Here is a 22,358-nt window from a genome sequence, read left to right as displayed (position 1 = left end):
GTGGAACTATTGCAAGTATACTTTAGGTAAACTTTAAATATCTTGCATTTAAATACTGATATTATAAAGAGATCACAAAAACACAAAAACAAATGGGTACAACCACCACTCAAAGCCAAAATAAACAGTGTTCCAACCAATCACTGACAGGGGCGGGTGTTGCTCCGATTTCGCGTCCAGCCGTGCACGAGCGCAAAACCTCACAACACCCGCCCCTGTCAGTGATTGGTTGGAACACTGTTTATTTTGGCTTTGAGTGGTGGTTGTACCCATTTGTTTTTGTGTGGAGATCTCAGAGCCTAGGCTGCCTACAGAGACGCGGTTTTTGGACGGCATGCTTATGGGGCGGGCAGCTAGCTGATCGTTAGGAAAGATTAGACATTTATTTTGGGGCCAGAAATCACTGATACAACCTTTAATAATAGTGATATTAAAACATATTTTAGGCTTAATATTAAGATATGTGCATTGTGCAATAAAGAAGTACTCCAAATAAAATGTAATTACAATATTTTCATATCAGTAAGTCTCAAGTGATATGTCAGTAAATATGCTATATATATATATATATATATATACATATATATATATATATATATATATATATATATATATATATAGTTGCAGTCACTTCAAAACTCTAAACACAATTAGCACAACATCTGTCTTTTGTGAACATATCATTAACAAAATTCATGTTGTTTTCAGACAATATACAGTCAGTTAACACATTTCTAAAATGCTCAAATTTTCTTTTCACACAAGCTTACCCAATACCAAAATCATCGATAATGCTGGTCTTATTTACAAATGCTTAAAGGGTTAGTTCACCCAAAAATGAAAATTAAGTCATTAATTACTCACCCCCATGCTGTACCAACCCCGTAAGACCTTCGTTCATCTTCGGAACACAAATGAAGATATTTTTGATTAAATCTGAGAGCTGGATCACTGCTACATAGGCTGCCAGAGGGAATGAAACTTGACGGCCCAGAAAGTCATTAAAGAACATGTTTAAATATTCCATGTGCCTACAGTGGCTCAACTATAAGTTTATCAAGCGACGAGAATACTTTTTTCCCGAAAAAAACAAACATAATAACGACTTTATTCGACTATTCCTTTTCATTCCTTGTGGGCCTGAGACGAGAGTTCAAGAGATTTCCACGACGCATGCGCGAGAACTGAACAAGAAGTATTAGAAGAAGAACGTTCTCTTCTCAGTTCTCGCGCATGCGTCGTGGAAATCTCTTGAACTCTCGTCTCAGGCCCACAAGGAAGAAAAGGAATAGTCGAATAAAGTCGTTATTATGTTTTTTTTTTCGGGAAAAAAGTATTCTCGTCGCTTGCTAAACTTATAGTTGAGCCACTGTAGGCACATGGAATATTTAAACATTTTCTTTAATGACTTTCTGGGCCGTCAAGTTTCATTCCCTCTGGCAGCCTATGTAGCAGTGATCCACCTCTCAGATTTAATCAAAAATATCTTCATTTGTGTTCCGAAGATGAACGAAGGTCTTACGGGGTTGGTACAGCATGGGGGTGAGTAATTAATGACTTAATTTTCATTTTTGGGTGAACTAACCCTTTAAACACAGCATGACAGAAATGATGAGCCAATGTTCCAAACCCTAAACATAGTATAAAGCCTTTACTTCTGCAACAACATCAGCTCAAAGAAATGATATATTAAAAAAAGCATTTTTAGGTAACAGATCACTGAAATATTGATTAATGAACCCAATCTCAGTCAGAAGCATAGTCCGGTGTTGAAGTTATTTACATTACTTGGACATACACAGTAAAAAAGGGACTCTTTGAATTGTTTTTGTTCAATGTGGATGCCGAAGAACACAAAGAAGCTGAGAGAGAGAAAAAAAATGATGTCTGGACAAAGGAGAGTAATAGTTGAAGGAGATGAATAGTTGGATCAAGACAATGGAAAAGAAGAGTTAGGGGAGAGGAGGAATAATATGTGGTGTACTTTGCATCTTTATGTTTTCCCCCTTACACATATGGAACTTATGAAAGGTTATTTATGCCATGGAATAGAAAATAAAAAAAGGTAATTGGGACTTTATATCTCACAATTCTGAGAAAAGAAAAAAAAGACTGATTTGTGAGATAAAAAGTCACAATTACCTTTTATACTTTTTCATTCTATAGCAGAAAAAACGCTTCCATAGTAACCAAAGGTTGTGCATGTTGGATGTTTTGTCAATCAAACACAACAATTTAATGTTTTCATTTCAGTGAAAGCTTCATGTAAAGTACCACTGTTCCATATACACAGAATAAACGGCCTGCTTAGAGCACTAACTAAGGGAACACCATCCCACACTCTATGGGTGTTGATGGGACACCATCAACACCCCACCTCACCCCCAGATAGAGATGTCAAATTAAATTCCTTATAGGGGGCCCATCTGACCAGTGACAGCCCTGAGTAATTCTGTTATTTTCTATTTGTTTCTACTGTACATTATATAAAGTAATACCTTCACATTTAAATAGTATGTACACGAACAACATTTTTGTCCGAAAATTTAGTTCTAACTAAACCTGTACTTTTACTCAAGTATGGTTTTCAGGTTTACACCTCTGAATATATTACAAATACACAATGAGTGAATACACCTGGTCTATGATGAGCATGTATTACAGTTCCCTTTCGAGGGAACTCAACACTGCGAGGAAGTAGACGTGGTCAGCATCGAGGGCGGAGATTTTGGGGATGACTCGCCACCCCATGTCCCCGCATATGAGGAGCTGGTAGAGGTTGTCTTTCGTGCTGTGGCCCGTCTTAATATCAGTTGGCCACATGAGAGGCAGGAAGCGCTCATGAAAAACAAATTAGTGGAGCGCTTCCTGCAGCACAGAGAGCAACCTCAACACCGGGGCTTGCCTTTCTTTCCCGATTTACACAAGGAATTGTGTAAATCGTGGAATAATCCACATTCCTTGCGCGTGTCCAACCCCCCTGTCCTTAATTATAGTAATATTTTGGGGCCGCGAGAGAAAGGTTATGGGACGATACCAAAGGTAAAACAATCATTAGCCACCTATTTATCACCTGAATCGGCATCGTCACTAAAAGCCCCGGTGCTGCCCACTAAGCCGTGTAGGGATACATCTTCCTTGGTGGGCAGGGCTTATATGGCTGCGGGTCGGGTATATGGCAGTATATGGCAATATAACAATATGGCATTGTTACAAGCTTACCAGGCCGACCTTCTTAAGGATATTGATGAGGGCGAGGGATCAAATCCAGAAGATGTAGCGGAGTTGAGGAAGGCTGCAGATTTATCTCTCCGAGTCACCAAGGAGACGGCCCGTGCCATCAGCCGCTCCATGGCAGCTATGGTGGTCTCGGAGAGACATTTTTGGTTAAATCTGTCTGATTTCACATTCTGGCCTGTTCGGCGACGCCGTAAATACAGTCGTCGACAGGTTTCAGGAGGTGAAAAAGCAATCTGCTGCCTTTAAGCAGTACCTCCCTCGCCGCCCCAAATCCAAGAAGCCTGCTCCCAGTGGGCAGCCAGAGCCAGCTACCAGCTCCTTCGCCTATAGGGGCGCAGAAAGAGAGCGTTGCGTCTAGAGCCCCTCCTCAAGGACCCTGGGGGCATGGTCGACGCTCTTAGGCAAAGCCTCAGCGGTAGCAGGGCGACCTGAGGGCCGTCCTGCAGGCTAAAAAGGCTTTGTCCAAGAGGTCCTAGCCAGCCTAGGTCCTCTGCGGGCAGCCCCACCCGTGGCGGAGCGATCGAGGTCGCCTCCTCCGCGGAGCCCGCAGGAAATCGATGTCGACTTCCCGCCGCCAATTGCGCTTCGGGACGCATCGGTTTCCAGCGAACGCGCGTTGCACTGTCCGCCCCACAGGCTTGCGGCCAGGCAGCAATCGCGTCCGCCCATCGAGAATCGTTTTCGGTCGAACCCTGCCGGGGATCCGCTTCAAGGGGTCGAGAACGAATTTCGATTGGTACCCGAAGCCAGGCTCGAGAGCCTGGTTCCTTTGGTAAAATATTTCGATGCATGGAAAAATCTCACAAATATTTCGCCTTGGGCCCTGCGCACTATTCAAGAGGGATACAGGCTGCAGTTCGGTTTACGCCCACCAAGGTTCAACGGGGTGGTCTGGACTGCAGTCAACCCAGTGCAGGGTCGGGTATTGGAACAAGAAGTACATTTCCTACTGGTAAAGGAGGCTATAGAACGTATTCCTCCACCGGACAGGGAGTCCGGGTTTTACAGCCGCTACTTTATAGTCCCCAAAAAGGATGGGGGGTTGCGTCCAATAATAGATCTCAGACACTTGAATCTTTCTCTGAGGAGATTCAGGTTCAAGATGCTCACTATTCCCACAATCGTGAGTCAAATTCAATCCGAGGATTGGTATGTCACGATAGATCTAAAGGACGCATACTTCCACATATCCATCCTTCCATCTCACAGGAAGTTCCTGAGGTTCGCTTTCGGGGGCGAAGCGTACCAATATCGGGTTCTTCCGTTCACCCTAGCTCTCTCCCCAAGCACATTTACCAAATGTATGGATGCAGCTCTAGCACCGCGGAGACTCCAGGGCATAAGGGGTGCTCAATTATATCAACGACTGGCTGATTCTGGCCCAGTCACAAGAGCTGGTGGTTCGGCAACGCGATGTCGTCCTCGCCCACATTCAAAGCCTGGGGTTGAGACTCAACACGAAAAAGAGCGTGTTGACACCAGCCCAGAGAACCACGTTCCTGGGAGTGGTGTGGGACTTGGACACGATGCGGGCACGATTGTCTCCTGCACGAATCGTGTCCATTCTAGCCACAGTGTCCAGGATAAAGCTAGGCCAAGCCATTACTGTGAAACAGTTTCAAAGAGTGTTGGGGCTCATGGCAGCACCGTCCAACATTATTCCATTTGGCCTGCTGCACATGAGGGCTCTCTAGTGGTGGTTGAAAACCAAGGGGTTCTCCCCGAGGGGGAACCCGTTCTGCATGATCAGGGTTACGCGCAGATGCCTTCGTTCCCTATCTATGTGGAAAAAAGCTTGGTTTCTGTCCCAAGGTCAAGTGTTGGATGCGTCATGTCGACGGAAAACCGTTTCGACAGACGCCTCTCTCACGGGATGGGGCGCGGTCATGGACGGCCGCTTTACGACAGGCCTATGGCAGGACCATCATTCCTCCTGGCACATAAACTGCCTGGAGATGTTGCCGGTGCTCCGAGCTCTGAGGAGCTTCCTGCCGGACCTCAAAGGTCATCATGTCCTTGTGAGGTCAGACAATATGTCGGTTGTGGCCTATATAAACCTTCAGGGGGGTCTGAGGTCTCGCCCTCTATGCAGACTGGCGCATCAGATCCTCCTGTAGTCCCAGGGGAAGCTGTTATCTCTAAGAGCAACATACATCCCAGGGAGTCAAAATCAGGGAGCAGACATCCTGTCGAGACAGGGGCTGAGGCCCGGGGAATGGAGACTCCACCCCGAGGTGGTGGAGTCAATATCTCAGAGGTTCGGCCCAGTGGAAGTGGACCTATTCGCGTCTCGAGAGACGACCCACTGTCCACTGTGGTTTTCCCTCACTCATCCAGCCCCGCTGGGGTTGGATGCCATGGTGCAGACGTGGCCGAGGCTGCGTCTGTATGCATTTCCCCCGATTGCTCTGCTCCCGGGAGTTCAAGAGAGGGTCCGTAGTGACGGGATCAGTCTACTGCTGGTAGCCCCGTTGTAGCCGGCCCGAGTATGGTTCTCAGACATTGTATCGCTCCTAGACGGCCCTCCGTGGGAGATTCCCCTCAGGAGGGACCTGCTGACACAGGCAGAGGGCTCAATATTTCACCCTCGGCCCGAGCTATGGAAGCTGTGGGTCTGGCCCCTGAGGGGGCACAGTACCTAGAGGCCGGCCTATCAGCTGGAGTAGTGGAGACCATACTCAGCTCTAGAGCTCCCTCCACGAGGAAATTGTACGGCTTAAAGTGGAATGTCTTTATCAATTGGTGTACAGGGCGTGAGGTGGATCCAGTTAACTGCCCAGTGGCTTCAGTTCTGGAGTTCCTCCAAGATCGCTTTTCAGCTGGTCTTACCCTGTCCACACTCAAGGTGTACGTGGCTGCCATTGCGGCTTTCCACGCTCCTCTGGGTGATGGGCCTCTGGGGAGACAGCAGTTGGTCGTACGTTTCCTCCGTGGGGCTTGGAGGATGAGACCTGCGGCTCATTCCAGGGATCCCACATGGGACCTGGCAGTGGTTCTCGAAGGGCTGGCCGAGGCCCCCTTCGAACCATTGGAGTCGGCTGAGGCCAAGAACCTTTCCCTGAAGGTGGTTTTTCTGTTGGCCATTACTTCTCTGAGGAGGGTAGGAGATCTCCAGGCGCTCTCTATATCTAACAGGTGCCTGGAGTTTGCTCCAGGCGACATTAAAGCCATCCTACATCCTAGGCCGGGCTATTTGCCTAAGGTGCCATCTAATGCGGCACGGCCTACGGTTCTGCAGGCTTTTCATCCTCCACCTCAGGTGACGGCGGATGAGGAGATACTTCATCTGCTCTGCCCTGTCAGAGCTCTAAAAATTTACATTCAGAGGTCCTCTTCATAGCGGAAGTCAGACCAGTTGCTGGTGTGTTTTGGGTCGCCCAAGAAGGGTCTTCCCGCCTCCAAACAGACCATCAGCAACTGGATAGTCCATGCAATTTCCTTGGCCTACCAGGTGCGCAATCTGCCTTCTCCTTTGGCCGTGAGGGCTCATTCAACCAGAGACATGGCGTCCTCTAGAGCCCTCCTCTCGGGGGCCCCAATCCAAGAGGTCTGCGATGCAGCAGGATGGGCCACCCCCCACACCTTTATTAGGTTTTACAGTCTGGACATCCCGTCTACGCCTGGCACTCTCGTACTCTCGTCCTAAGTGTGCCTGTGAGCAGCTTCACACTAGGACAGGCAGGGCGCGTTGTGGCATAGTGGGTACTCGTTCCCCCCGAAGTGTCATTCGACGCAGTAGAATGACATGTATATATATATATATATATATATATATATATATATATATATATATATATATATATATATATATATATTATTTACACCACATAATATATTTTGGAATAAATTAATAGGTTAGCCCATGAATAGACCATTTGTCTTTTCTTAAGTAAGAATAAACATACTTAATAAAAGCTAAAATTATTTAGAAACTTAAGACACAAAATAATTGGATTTTGTGCAATTGGACGAATTTTTACTAGAAAATAAGACTTTGCCATTGTCATGAACATCATATGTGCATGATACTTGCAAATAGAGGTAAGCAGGCAGCAAGTGGAGATTGACACAGCACAAATTTGTCAGGGGACAAAACGACAACACAATGATCACATGTGAGAAGCAGCATCAACATTCCTGTCACTTGCTGCAAATGAGCTGCAGATGTTTGTCCGAAAAATTCAAGGCTACATTTCCCCTCTCTCGTTTATGAGCTCCGGAGACCCGTCTTCCACGTTTCCTGAGCCTGAGGGATAAGTAAATCTCTGTCTGCCTCTCTCTCTGTCTCGGCTATAATATCACCAGTCAGTAAATTTGCTCATCTATAATTCAAGCCACCTCTGAAAAATGACAGCGTTACAGTGAGTGGCATGGGTGAACCCTAAGACGACCGGGTAAAAATTAAGTTGCCAGAAAAATAAATAAATAAATGAATATGTGATCTGCAAGTCAGCAAAGAGTATAGTGAAACTAATTATCAAGACAACTGTGCCAAAACCCTGTTCCGAAAAACTTTTTGTCCAATTGGGTGGCAGGATCTTGAGATAGACACTTAAAGCAAAATACCTGGAATGAGCTTAAAGTTACGATGAAATTGAAGTAACAATAGATATTTTCTTCCATATTGTGACGTACATCAGAGTTAACAGATGATCAACAAAGAAAATTGTGTGATTTGGGATATTTTTCTAAGAATAAAGGATGTTTACATTAGATATACTAAGCAGGTGTAGCGATTTGCTTATTCTAAAATGCTACGAACAACACATTTCTGCCTCATCATATGACCAAAATCCATATTAGATCGCAGTCGAAGTTATTACAAACACTCAAAGGTGGTTTACAGTGAGTTTTGAATAAAGGCCTTGTATTAATCTCATAAATTGTCATGTGTAGCTTGATGCTAATTGTAGCTATAATTCACCTGTTACTCAGAGACAATTATATTTCATGATATATGTTGTCAAAAGAATTCATGTAAGGTCGTAAGAAAATGTTTTGTTCCCTTTCATTCAGTCACTTCGAGTGACGTCAGTGACTGACGAAGGGGGTTTCGCTTAGAAAGCCTATCACCTTTGAGTATTATTTTGTACACCTTTTGTATTCTACATTGAAGATGGCGCCAGCATGTTGCACGGCAAGACGTCGCGTTCACCGCACTTTCGCATTATTTGTGCTGTCATGGTAATAATGTCCATGCTCTCATGCATAACCTCAGCTGTGCTGATGTATGATCGCTCTGCACTCTTGGACATTGTAGCGACAATGAGTCTTACATTAAATTAGCTCAAATTATATATAGGGAATTTAATAATTAATCATGAATGATTAATATATTGCATATTACAGTTAAATTATCGAAGCTGAAAATAGATCGATTGTATATATGAATGATCACCATAATGGGTTATGGTTCGTTATTAATATATCAATAGTCTTATTACAGATCGATTATGCGAGATAACCTTAAATGGAATTAATTTAGTTATCGAACAATCTGTTTGTCCAGCAAACGGCCGTAAGATTAACTTATCAATTTTCAACAAAAATTATCTCTTTCTTATAATTACACAAAAGCTATTTTCTGGCCATGAAAAATCACCTTCTTGTTATTATAAAATTTAGGTTACTGAAATAGTAACTAATTGTAAAGCTTTGTAGCTGAAGGGTCGAACACTTCATTGACTTTGTAAAAATGAGCACTTTAGACAATTAGCAATCAAGAATATAATGGTTTTAATAAAAAGAAACTACGGATACAGAATTCTACATTTAAACCCGGGATACATGTATGTACAATAAACAGTAAAACTAACGAGACAAACGAATAACAACGGGAGTGAGAGAGAGAGAGATTGAGTGAGAGAGAGAAAGTGTGAAATATATATATATATATATATATATATATATATATATATATATATATAGAGAGAGAGAGAGAGAGAGAGAGAGAGAGAGAGAGAGAGAGAGAGATAGAGGATGAGAAAGTGAAACTAACGGTCAGGATGAGAGAGATCTCCGGGGTGATCGCAGCATGGCAAAAATCACAGACAATAACCCTTAGAGAGGCAACAAGAAATCACATCAATCAAATCAAATCAATAACCTATACTTGCGTATATGGTTCTCTTTGTGTGAGCTGAAGAACGCAGAGTCGTATTCGTGTTTGTCCTTCGGCGCTATAGGCTTGTTCTCTCGTGTCTTCCGGGGCGAGCAGACTCGCGGGAAGTTTTAAAGGTTCACCGAACGTGAAGTTACCAGGGAAATCGTTCAGAGTTCATCTCCTTCGGGAGGGAGAGGCGAAAATGAAAATAAAACTTAGTAAAGAAAGGAAAAGAAAAGAAACGCGGTGTAAAGCTCCCTAAGGAGCCATGGGACCGGAAACCTCTCACAGGGAAAGTGCTTTTTCTGAGAAACTCCTGTGTCAGTTTCTTATAGAGAGGAGGGGTTCACGCCTGCTTCGCGTATGTGAACCAATCATCTAAGAGCATCTCGAGCGGGAAAAGTTCTTCTTTGTCTTGTCAGGATAATTGATGATGCTATAAAATTTTGTCATTTCTAGCCAGAAAGATTGTACACACAGAACAATACATTTTACTGTAATATCCTATGTATGACTGGTTTAGTCAAAACAAGACGGTCAAACAGGTACCAAGAATGGCCGGAAAGAGTAGAAGAAACATAAAGTTACATTCATATGCAGAATTACACACATTTAATGTTCACTCACACGACTATAAAGCCATAATACCGGCTACCATGACCTAGGAAAGATCAAATTCATGTTTATACATTTCTTAAGTGGTTATACTTATAGAAAATATATAATTGCAGAGTCTATTCCTCTTTCTTTATCAGAATTCAAGTGGGAGCTGTGATTCCCTTGGAATTCCTTTTGGGGGTCATAAAGTTTTATGACCTAGCAAGAGGGAGAGTTACAGAAGATGATACTGTTAGGTAATCTTTCTTTAGAAATACACTTAAGATTTGAAGTTACAGACCAGTCTCCAATTACATCTATAGAATAAGACAAAACTAATTAGATATGCATGCATACAGGAAGTTTGATACAATTCTGTGTTATATACATTAAGGACATTCCTATCCTAAGTTGCACACAAAGGACGTTTGTGTGCGGGTATGTGTGGTGTGTGTGTGTGTATCCTTAGGGCATATTGTCCATCCGTGGTGTGCACCACGTGAGGGTTTCGAGAACAACGGGGACCTGTTTCTTGATTGCGCAATGCGTCATAAATGGAGTTAATCAATGACCTGCTGGCAGACATTGGGGCACCATTTCACATGATTCAAGGTTTTGTGAATTAAACATATATGTGTTCATATTTGTTCAGTAGTGAAAGGAAAACAGGATTCGGTCAGTCGCTACAACATTCAACCCTCAATCAACTATATGGATCAGTACTATATCGACAGTGGACATAATTCTCATTTTTTTCAAACATCTGATGTCCATTCCAATGGAGATATCTCGCTTGCATTGCGGATCGCATTCTAGAAAGAAGCGCCACAAAAGACGAGGAAAGCGCAGTGGACGCTTAGCAAAGAACGCAAGGGACGCTCGGGCGGCCCATCGAAACTACACGCTTATACAGACCTGGATCGTGCCGCTGCATCCGGAACAGCCTGCGCCAGGATTTCGGCCTCTGTTGTTAAAAACGCTTAAACGGAGTCGACGAACGGACTATCGTCATCTAAAGGAACTAAAGTACTCACCATTAACACAAGGACAACCTCTGGATCATGTAACGGTCAAAGCTGCACTGCTGAACGTGAGGTGAGTGGGGAATAAAACATATATACTTCAAGATTTTATCACATCACAAAATTTTGACTTTGTGTTTTTAACTGAGACTTGGCTCGACCCGGGGGATACTTATTCTCTATCCAAGCTGCTGCCTCCGATGTACAATATTTTAAATATGCCAAGATCCACCGGTCGAGGAGGGGGCGTGGCCACACTCTTCAAAGACAGTTTTAAATGCACCTTACTACAAGGAGAGAAATATCCAAGCTTTGAACTGCAAACAGTTAAGCTGGAACTGACTTGTTCCATCTACTGTGTTCTTATTTACCGTCCTCCTAAATACAATAAGGATTTTATTGCGGAGTTCTCAGACTTTCTTTCTCTTATTGTTCCAACCACTGGCAATCTTCTAATAATTGAGGACTTTAATATCCATGTATGTTGCCCGTCTAACTCACTTGCAAAGCAGTTCTCTAAACTTGTTGATTCTTTTAATCTAAAACAGTCTGTTTGTGATGCCACACACAGGCATGGTCACACTATTGGTTTAATTTTATCTCTGGATGTGTCTCTTAGTGTTGTGACTATAGAAGACAATTGTATATCTGACCATAGATCTGTATTTTTTAATTTTGATCTGCCTGTTGCCACATCAAAAGACCAATCTTCTGACCATTATTTTAGACCTGTAAATGAGGTGACATCAAATCTTTTTGCTGAAGCATATGCGTCTAGCCCTGTCTCTTCTATCATTGAGGCTTCAGAACCCTGTTTAGATATGGAAGAATTAACTGATATGTTTAACTCTCTATGCTCAAATATCATAAATGAAGGTGCTCCGCTCAGGCTTAAAAGGCCAAAACTCAGATCTCAGCCTTGGCTTAATAATGAAATGCGTGCCCTTAGAAAGGCTTGCAGGAAAGCTGAACGCAGGTGGAAGAGAGAAAAACTGCAGGTTTCCTATGAAATGCTAAAAGACACGCTCAGCAGTTACCAGCACGCAGCTAAAGCAGCTAGAACTAAATATTTTTCTGACCTAATAAGTAGAACAGCGCACTGCCCAAGTGTTCTGTTTGGCACAATAAACACTGTGCTAAACCCGACCACTCCGTCTCCAACTGAATCTACACTTTACACCTGCGAGGATTTCGTAAACTTTTTTGTTAGAAAGATTGAACTAATAAGAGAAAGAATTGTACCCTCTAACACTGTTCTAGAAACCCCCATGCCATGTTCTTCTTTACTAGATCACTTTGATGCTGTCTCTCTTCTAACACTAGCAGATATAGTCAAACATTTGAAACTGTCATCTACTCCTCTGGATCCTATTCCATCCCGGCTCTTTAAAGATGTGTTTGCAACCATAGGCCCTGGTATACTATCTATTGTGAATAGCTCATTATCGAATGGTGTTGTTCCACCCTGTCTCAAACAAGCAGTGGTTGCTCCCCAAATCAAAAAGCCTGGCCTTGACTTCACCGATCTGAATAATTTTCGCCCAATTTCAAAACTACCATTTATATCGAAAATACTAGAGAAGGTCGTGTTACTTCAAATTACGTCAGTCTTAAGTGAGAATGATATTTTGAATAACTTCCAATCAGGATTTAGAGCTAGACACAGTACAGAGACTGCGCTGGTAAAAGTGCTAAATGACCTCCTAATAGCAACTGATTCTGGGCTGGCATCTGTTTTAATTACATTGGATCTCAGTGCCGCATTTGACACTGTTGACCATTCGATTCTTTTAGACAGGTTGGAGTGTGAGGTTGGCATTCGTGGAAGAGCGCTAAGATGGTTTCATTCATATTTACAGGACAGAACATTCTCTGTTAATTTTGCAAATGTTTCATCTTCTGCAGTCACCTTAAAATATGGCCTCCCTCAAGGCTCTATTTTGAGTCCTACATTGTTCGCTCTGTATATGTGTCCTCTGGGATCTATTTGTCGCCGCTTTGACATTTCTTATCATATGTACGCTGATGACACACAGATCTATCAACCTCTCAAAGTCGGGAACGAACAGTCCTTCAAGCTTTTGTTGGACTGTCTGAATGAGCTTAAAATTTGTCTGTCTAAAAACTTTCTCCAGCTTAATGAAAAAAATATCTGAAATTACAAAATTTGGTCCACAAAATTGCAAAGAGAAGATAGCCAATATCCTTGCTCCATTAGAAATGACGGTAAAAGATAGTGTGAGAAATCTTGGCCTAATAGTCGACTCATCGCTTAGTTTTGACAAACAGATAAACTCTGTTGTAAAGAGCAGCTTTTATCAGCTTAGAGTGATTTCTAAGATAAAACCCCTTCTCACTTTTAAAGATCTGGAGGTCGTCGTTCATTACATCAAGACTAGACTACTGCCATATCTCATGGGTATATAAGGAAGTACTCTGGCAATATGCAGTTATGTTTTTGCTTCGGAGCCAAGAGATCCTCTTCACTCCTACAAGCCTATTTCTGTGAATAGTGTATACTCCAGGCTGTGTTAATGTGACGGCGATTTCCAGCAAGTTTCACATTCCTGCCTGCTGATCTGTGCAGTGGTCTGCACAACAGAGTGTGTGTTCCTCCCTGGGTGCTTCAGCATAGCTGCTGAGTTTCCTCTCACAAAAGAGCTTTGCAGGTGGCACGTCTTTTTAAAGCTGTTTCACCCGTGCACTTCTGGGTGCGGTCGTTCCGTCTTGTTATCTGATGGGCACTTTCTTGCGTGTTTGGGATTAGAGCACGCTAAAGCAGCGTTTGCGGATGATTCATGTTCTCATTGCGGGAATATGACCATCGAGGTGCTGCGGTCAAGACTCCGTGACCTCACTAGAGGTAGAGTCCCCTCTGCCACACCCCAATCTATCCCCACCACGAGAGGCCAGGGTGACCTGAGGGTTACGGTGTGGACTAATACCCCGACGATGCTTCTCGGGCCACACCCCCCACATGCGCACCGCAACCCATGAGTCTTCCGAGTGGGATCACGGGGCCGTCCCTGTGTCTCATTCGAGGCTTTAGTTCTGTAGAGGAGGTGGTAGCAGGGCCACTCCTTGTTGTGCACCCTAATGTGGTTAAAGACAAAATTGACTTCCCCATCTCTGAGGCGCGGACGGCAGTGTGCCGGCACTGGCTCGCGAGAACCATCAGGCTCGGCTATGCGATTCAGTTTGCACGATTTCCTCCCCGCTTTCGGGGAGTCCCGCTACACTATGGTCGGTGGCAATGGCCCTGTCATGCATGCGGAGGTAGCTACCCTATTGGCGAAAGGTGCAGTCGAGATTGTCCCTCCAGCCGAAATGAAGTCCGGCTTCTACAGCCCCTACTTCATTGTACCGAACAAATCCAGTGGGTTACGACCTGAAGGACACGTACTTTCATGTTTTCATTCTTCCTCGACACAGACCGTTCCTACGGTTTGCTTTCGAGGGGCAGGCATACCAGCACACGGTTCTCCCATTCGGGGTTAGCCCTGTCTCCTCGCGTCTTCACGAAAGTCGTCGAGGCAGACCTTGTGCCACTATGGCAACACGGGGTTCGCATCCTGAACTATCTCGACAACTGGCTGATTCTAGCTCACTCGCAAGACCAGGTTTGCGAACACAGGAACCTAGTGATCCGGAACCTAGCCTGCTTGGGCCTTTGGGTCAACTGGGAAAAGAGCAAGCTTTCCCCTGTGCAGAGGATCTCTTTTCTCGTTGTGGAAATCGACTCTGTCGCCATCTGCGTGCAGCTTATGAGCGAGCGCACACAGTCACTGCTGACTTGCCTGAGACAATTCGAGGGAAAGAATGCGGTTTCCTTGCCATTGGCTCGCTTTGTAATACTCGAAGGTGATATGCTTTCTAAGCGAAACCCCATTCGCCAGTCACTGACGTAATGTCTCCTTTCATCTTCAGGAAACGAGGGTTACAAACGTAACCGAGTTGTTCTTGCATCAGCTGTTGATTGGATTTTGAGATGTGGGCATGGCACTCAAAAAATTAATGCAGATGAATGCAAGCTGGAAGGGGCGGGGTTTAACCACACTAAATGATTGGAGAAGACATGCATACATCACCAGATAGAAGCCTGATGTTTCACTGGAAGGCCCAGTTATTTCATTTTGATTAAAAATGACAAGGTCAAAACATTTTTAAAAATTAAAAATAAACATACGCACAAATTAATCATTCACAGTAAGATCTATAAAATGATCTAAGATCTATAAATGTTGGACTATAGCATCACTAGAAGCAACAGATTTTTTTTAACTGCATTTCTCAGTAGCAAGGTTGTAGCGTCAAGTTTTGTAGCTTCATGTGGTTTCATTTTTTAACCATGTAGTTTCATTGGCAAAGCAATTTTTCAGAAGCAAAGCCATTGATTAAGAATAAGGGTTGAATAAACTTCTTAGGGATACACAGGCTTATGTAATTTGATTCGCTGAGAAGTGAAGGAGATGCTGCTTCAATTGCTGACGTTATGGGGAAGCCTTCGGCGTGCGCCCTTGTCTCGAGGATAAAGGAGAAGGAGAAATCATTCCTCTTCGATGCCTCGGTTTAATCCTCTGGCGTTTTTGGCATGGTGGATAATTTACCCATGCCTGCGCATCTTCCTTCAGAAAATCGAAGTTGATGATGTTTAATGCAGGCGCCCTTTTACAGTCATGCCGGTGCGGCAGTGAAGTCAGGTGACTGCCGTAGCCAATTGCATTGGTGCTTGTACAGATGCTTCAGACACAATGTTTCACAATGTTAAAAGGTTTTACTGACAATACTTTAGCAATCAATTCATGTCTCCCAGAATTTCTGTCATTGTTTATAATCAGAAGGAGCGATGTTCAGTTAACACCTTTACGTACTGATCGGTGATGGCCCCAGATTATTGTTGCTCAACATTCACTGGACGTTTAATATATGTTTAACATTCACTTTCTATATATATGTTGGTTATGTGTCTATTCAGAATGACTTATGAGCAGCAGCCTTTTTATTTTGGGAGTCACATATGGGTGTCACACAACTGGATGGACACACATTATGCACTGTTCAATAGTGATTGATTTAAAGTGAAATGAAAACTGACTTAGAGTGTAATCAAAAATGCTTATACAATCTTATAGGATATAAGCATGAAGCATTATAAATATCCAAATACACCCGTAGATCACGAATGCCAAATGCAAGCAGAGAAATACAAAGTTAATCGTTCATCAACACATCGCCCAGGCTCGGCTATGCTGAATAAAAATGGTAAGTGGACACACAAACACATGTATTCCTCCTAGACTTAATAAGCAGCAGCAGAAAATCAGCATGGTTAAGATTTATTTCTAATGGTTGCCCTGTAATTCCTAGCCCCTGCAATTATAATTCCTCTGACAGCATTAAATCACAAGCTTGTGGGGTCTTCGCTCGGTGTGATTACCCATAATACTCTCTCAGTCATCCATTATGCACACAAACGCTGTATTTGTACAGTCCTGGGAGAAAATACATAAGGGACAATGAATTATTTACAGTAATATATTTGATATTACTTATGCGAGACATTGTATGCTGAAGTAGCTCACAATTCGTAGTGTGCTTTGTTTCATATTAGCTAGAGCAATGTTTGTCCACATAAACATGAATATGTTTGGCTAGTATGCTTGCTTTCCCAAATCAATATTTTAAAATATATTAAGAGTGTTTGTCCACCAAAGCTTTTTTAAGTTATTAGGTTGCATGGCAACAGCATAAATAGTTAAATTAATAAAATATACTAGCATGTGAAATAATTGATTAATAATAAAAAAGTAATTAATTATTATTTTCTGTATATGGTTTTCTTTTTTTTATGTCCTCCTGCACCCAAACAGAATGGGAGTTTAGTCTAGCTCAACAGCTACACAATAGCCCTATTTTCTGCCATTTTTTTCTAACCTCACAGGCAATACGTGATTGACAGCAAAACAATAACCCGCGAAGAGAGCGCTTATGCCACATGTATGTCAGTGACATGACAGGCAGCTAATTGTCGACTGTGGTTCCGTTAATACACCACTTACCAACTGAACACAATCTAAACATTCAGTCATGACCCATGAAAATTGCAGGTTGTCACGTATGAACACATATTTAGCTTATCAAACAGGATTGACAACTGTATAGTGCTGTTGTCTGAATGTAGCCCGTAATATAGTCTACTTAAGTATGTGAATGCAAATGCTTCTCGCTATGCAAACTAATGCAACATTGTTTCCTGAGTGGTGTAATTCAAAATGCAATGCAATTATCAGTGTTGCCACAAGGGGTGCTATAATGGGCTTTAACAAAGTTGAATTTTCTATAGTGATATAGTGGGCTTTAGCAAAGCTGAATTTTCAGCATCAATACTCCAGTCTTCAGAGTCACATGATTGCTGATTTGCTGCTCAAAAAAAAAAAAAATCCTATTATTATCAATGTTCTGCTGTTTAAGATTTTTGTGGAAAGTGTGCTAAAATAAAAAAGGGGATTCTTTGACGAATAGAAATTTCAAAAGAACAGCAGTTATTTCTAATATTCTGTAACATTATAAATATCTAATAAATACTTTCACTTGATCAATGTAATGCATCCTGCCTGAATAAAAGTATTAATTTATTAGAAAAAATAACAAACTTACTGACTTCAATTTTTGGAACGGTATTGCATTTGTCATTATGGTCATATTAACTGCATAACAGTTTTGACCCCGATTCTGAATCCTGGTTCATGGTCCTTTCCAGTCCCCCCCTTCCCTTTCTCTCTTACCTAATTACTGTCCACATTCCACACTGCCCTATCCGAATAACAGAAAAGCAGCAAAAATAAATCTTACCAAAAAAAAAAACGGTATTTATGTCTCTGCAAAGAGTATGTTTCTGGCCTAAGTGTTCAGGGGGTTGAGATCAGTGCGGGCCATGCGGGATCTTTGAACCCGGTCTTTTATTACAGTAATTAATGAGGAACGTGACTCATTACTGGCGTTTTATTAACCTCCCACCAAGAGCTCCCAACAGTAGGCCGCTGAAGCAATAAACTGGCCAAATAACCAAATTAGATTATCAAAAAGTGTGTCATCCCTGTTTTCTGTCCTTTAGATATAACTGGACTGACTTCAAGACTGCTTTCCACAGAGAGTTCACATGCAGAGAGTCTCCAATGTCACACATTCAGACCCCTGGTGGGATAAAAAGAATTTATTCACTCTGGTTAAAAAGATTTAATGATCTGTCGGTTGACTTGCAAAATATCATTTTAATAGTAAAAAAATATATATTTGACATTTTTTATTAATTTTAAATAATAATTTTATATAGTGCTATTCTTGTTTTATTGTATCAGTAAATTCAAGATCATAATCTTAAAAATTTAATAAAAAGTAAATCATAATGTTTATGATGATGTTTTTTGCTGGAAAATTCAGTTTAAGAAATGGAATTTTTCAGCGTTTAAAAGCGTAGAACCCTCTATGAAGGTGATACAGTAATGGATGCCCTCAACACATGAAATTCACATGGCAAAAGCAGAAGATAACCTAATCATCGCCATTATCACCTGGATCACAACGGCTGCTGCATTTTCTCACTCACCCTTTCAGCTATGTGTTGAAATGGAGAAAAGCCATTACAGTGAATCCTGCATGTATATTCTCAATAATCATCCATGTGAGAATGGGAGAGGACTACAGCAAAAAACAGCTGTAGCTCAGCCAAAATGGGCAGTAGACTCTGAAAAAAGCTATTAATTTCTTCAGTCCTGGATCCCCCGTATGTGACTTTTACACTCATCCGTTTCCACAAAAGTATTTGACTTGGTATCCATTTCAGATGGCTAAGGCTAGGAGAATGGTTAAAGGGAGGCGTTCACCACTCGAGGCTAGCTTTGCTTGACCTTTCATGTTGTGTTAGGAGTGGAAAGGCTCTCAGAGACCGAATAAAACACCTGTCAGACATGATCAGTTTGTCTAGGTGAAAGTGTCGACGCTCCTCACACTTTCCACATGCTATTCTTCTGTGCAGGAGAGCAACAGATGTTTCTCTCTTCTGCTGAATTGCTGAGAGAAATGTTATCTCATAAAGGAAACAGCTTTTTTTTCTGAGTAAAAAAAATAGAGGATTGTAAGGATGAGATAACTTGAGGTAAGGTGAGCATGGTTGTGTGTACATGGTAGGCATGCTGTATGACGTCTTAATTCAAAATGTTTTGTGGAGCAAGTGCTGGACGATATGAAGGCACATAACAAAAACGATTTGTCAATCAGTATTCTTCTCGTTTTCCAGTAAAAAATAAATATATAATTGACCAGTGATAGAGCAAAGGTGTTAAACTGAGATGAAATACAAGCATTTAGAATTAATATAATTTATAAACATATAGTCATTCATTTTACTAAATAATTCTAAAGTTGTATATTTCATCTCTGAAAGATAGCAAATATGCATAATATGCATAATATCAATTAGCTAATTAAAATCATGCAAATTTGCTTAATCTTTCAGAGACAAAATATAAGACTTAATTAATTAGTACAATTCATGATTATATATAAATATTATTATTCAAACTAAATAGAAATGTATTATTTTTTATAAATAGTTTTATCATATATATATATATATATATATATATATATATATAATATATGGGATAATATTGTATTAATACAATATTATTTTAAACATAGAAATATATATTAAAAATAAATTATTAACTAATTAACACCTCAAGCATATTTGCTTATATTATCTTTAAATGTCTGCTTTAAACAATATAAAGATTTGCATAAGACATTGATTGATTCATTTATTTATTTACTTAATTATTTTTCCAATATATATTTACATCACATATCAACACACTAACCCCTCGGTTGCCATGATAAAAAATTACTTTACAAAAAATTACAGCAAGATATGATGTGTATCACTCGCGCGTATGTAAAGCCTTCTTTCATTTAAATATACTCTGAAGATGGCATTTTTTAATCTAGCAAAAACATGAGCAAAATAATTAAGTACATGAAGTACTTCAATTGTGCTGTAGCAAAGGTAGTGATATACTCAAGGAAGCACATCATAAGATAGCACAGGAGGCTAGGGGAAAAAAAGAGAGAGAAACAAGAGGAGTGCAGATGTGTAAAAATGAAGAGGGTACAGACAGAGGGAAACACATGGAAGTGAAAAAGAGGCTAGCTGTGAACCGACCACCTGAGTAATGGCACACCGAGCAGAGTGCAGCTCTTCTGACAGCTGGGCTTTAGAATACCTAATCATTGGCCACGCACAACACAGTTCCTCTAAAACATGTCCTTGGATGCATCTTCTGGCCTGGAGTCAAACGGCTACAAATGTTAAAGTAAACATGATTTAGAGCACCTCTTTGCTCACTCTTGCTGTCAGACAAGCACAGATAAGGCAAATGGGCTGAAAGAACTAAAGCGCTAATGTACTAACACTCCCGCAATGAACAAAAAAGCTCTTAGGTTGCTTTTACTACGGTCGCGAAAAAGCAAATGTGATTCAAAACTTGTATGTGTTTTATGCAACTTTTTCAAGTCTAGATAGAAGGTTGTGGGACTTCACAAACCTAATTAACAAGCAAACGAACAGAAATGTGCGAACAAAAAGCAAATTACTTTTGTCATAAAACTGAATGCTTCTGCAGTGAGAAGTAAGCTAAATGTTTTTTCCCCTTCTGTTTAAAAAAAGTTTTCTTCAGTAGGCTGTTAACAAGCTATCTGTTTTAAATTTAAATTGGGAACATTTAATCAATGAATCACTGTCACCTCTCGCGTTTAAGTGTTAAACTAATTACTTGTGAATTATCTGTCTCGTAATGCGTTTGGCTTTCCGTGCTTTTAGCACTATAAATGCACTTTGTGGACTTACAGCTTGACTGTATAAACACACTGGGGTTTATAACAAAGAATATATCCAAAATGTTTTTTTTTTGTTTTTTTACTCTTTAATGTAGCTTCTCTAATGTTTCTAATCAAATGCAACTAATAACATAAACAAAATATTTAAGAGCCAGTAAATTCATGTTTCTTGACCAAACAATCATGACACCCTGTTTGCTTAAAATGTTTTGGTCCCATTTAAAATCATTGTAAAAGCTATACAAACAGCATAAACAGGACCGTTTGAAATGTAAGTTGCATGTGTGCTTAAGTTAAATGTGCTGTTGTTGCTTGCTACAAAAATATATATCTAGGAAATGTTTGTGTAAAAGAAGATATTCCAGAAGAATGCCACTTGCTTTACATGTAAAAATTAAAACAAATGTGATTATGGTTAAAGACTTAGGGTTAGGGTTTAGTTAAGAAGTTTTGATAGTCTTATCTTCCCTATTGAGACATGGAGTATATTCGAGTGAAACGTCTTTTCGAACAAGGAAAACAAATGTAGGGCGGGACTTGATTTGTTCATCTGGAATTATGATGGGTGTGCTTTGCTATTGCTGTGAAGTCATGTGAGTGACAGGTTGCCCCGCCCTCACGCCAATAAACACGTCATCAGAGAGGAGATATTATTTTGAAGATCTATTAAAAGGGCACATGCAAAAAGAAAAAAAAAAGATCTGCATGGATAAATCATTAAATATAAACAGCAATATTCCATAAACAATAAGAATAGTCAATTTTGATTTCATGGTGACTTTGAATTGGTATTTCAATTTTATAAAAGCAACATATGAAGCAACAGCAATGTAAAAAACAAGACACAGATGCCTACAGGCGTCTGGTTTGAATCATGAGGAACTTTCGTGCTTGGGAAAAAGGTGGATAGAAAAGGCTGCTCTTGCTCTACTTGCAACTAATTTCTACTTAACTCATAAAACTTAACTATTAAAACTTAACTGTTTTAATTATTCTGATTTCCTTTGATTATTTTAATTTCTTCTATGTAAAGCACTTTGAATTACCATTGTGTATGAAATGTTCTATATAAATAAACTTGCCTTGCCTTGCCTCAACATCCCAACTGTGAAGCATTGTATACGAGTATATTGGTATATACTATATATTTTTTTTTTTATTATTATTATTTTGTTTCTTCTGGTAGTGGGTTTCTATCATTGAGGAACAAAATAATTACAAGGTGTATCGGGAAATTGTACAGCGGGATATTAAAGCACCTGTCTGTGATGTAAAACTTCAAAGCTGATTCAAGCAACATGGCAATGACTAAATATAAAGTAGTACGTCACCAACAGAGTGACTCAAACAAAGGAAATTTCCAGACCTCAATCCTGCCAAACGTTTTTGCGGTACAAGAAGCAGACCAATTGAGCAAGACCTCCAACAGATGTAACCTTGGATGAGGTTCGTGCCAATAACAGAGGTTCAACAGCTTCCAAGCAACGTTACATAGACAGCCT

At 41.0% G+C, this 22,358-nt stretch overlaps 1 protein-coding gene across 1 annotated transcript in view; it reads right to left on the bottom strand.

Moving 5' to 3' along the window:
• Positions 1–22,358, bottom strand: part of pcdh15b (protocadherin-related 15b) — a 288,259-nt gene that overhangs the window by 175,963 nt on the left and 89,938 nt on the right. The window lies entirely within an intron of this gene.

The sequence above is a fragment of the Siphateles boraxobius genome, unplaced genomic scaffold (genome assembly GCF_051911475.1).
Source record: "Siphateles boraxobius isolate OS27281-9 unplaced genomic scaffold, OSU_SipBor_1 55, whole genome shotgun sequence".
In the NCBI taxonomy this organism is placed as follows: Eukaryota; Metazoa; Chordata; class Actinopteri; order Cypriniformes; family Leuciscidae; genus Siphateles; species Siphateles boraxobius.
Note: the sequence above shows the minus strand (reverse complement) of the source record. Positions and strands in the feature narration are given on the sequence as shown.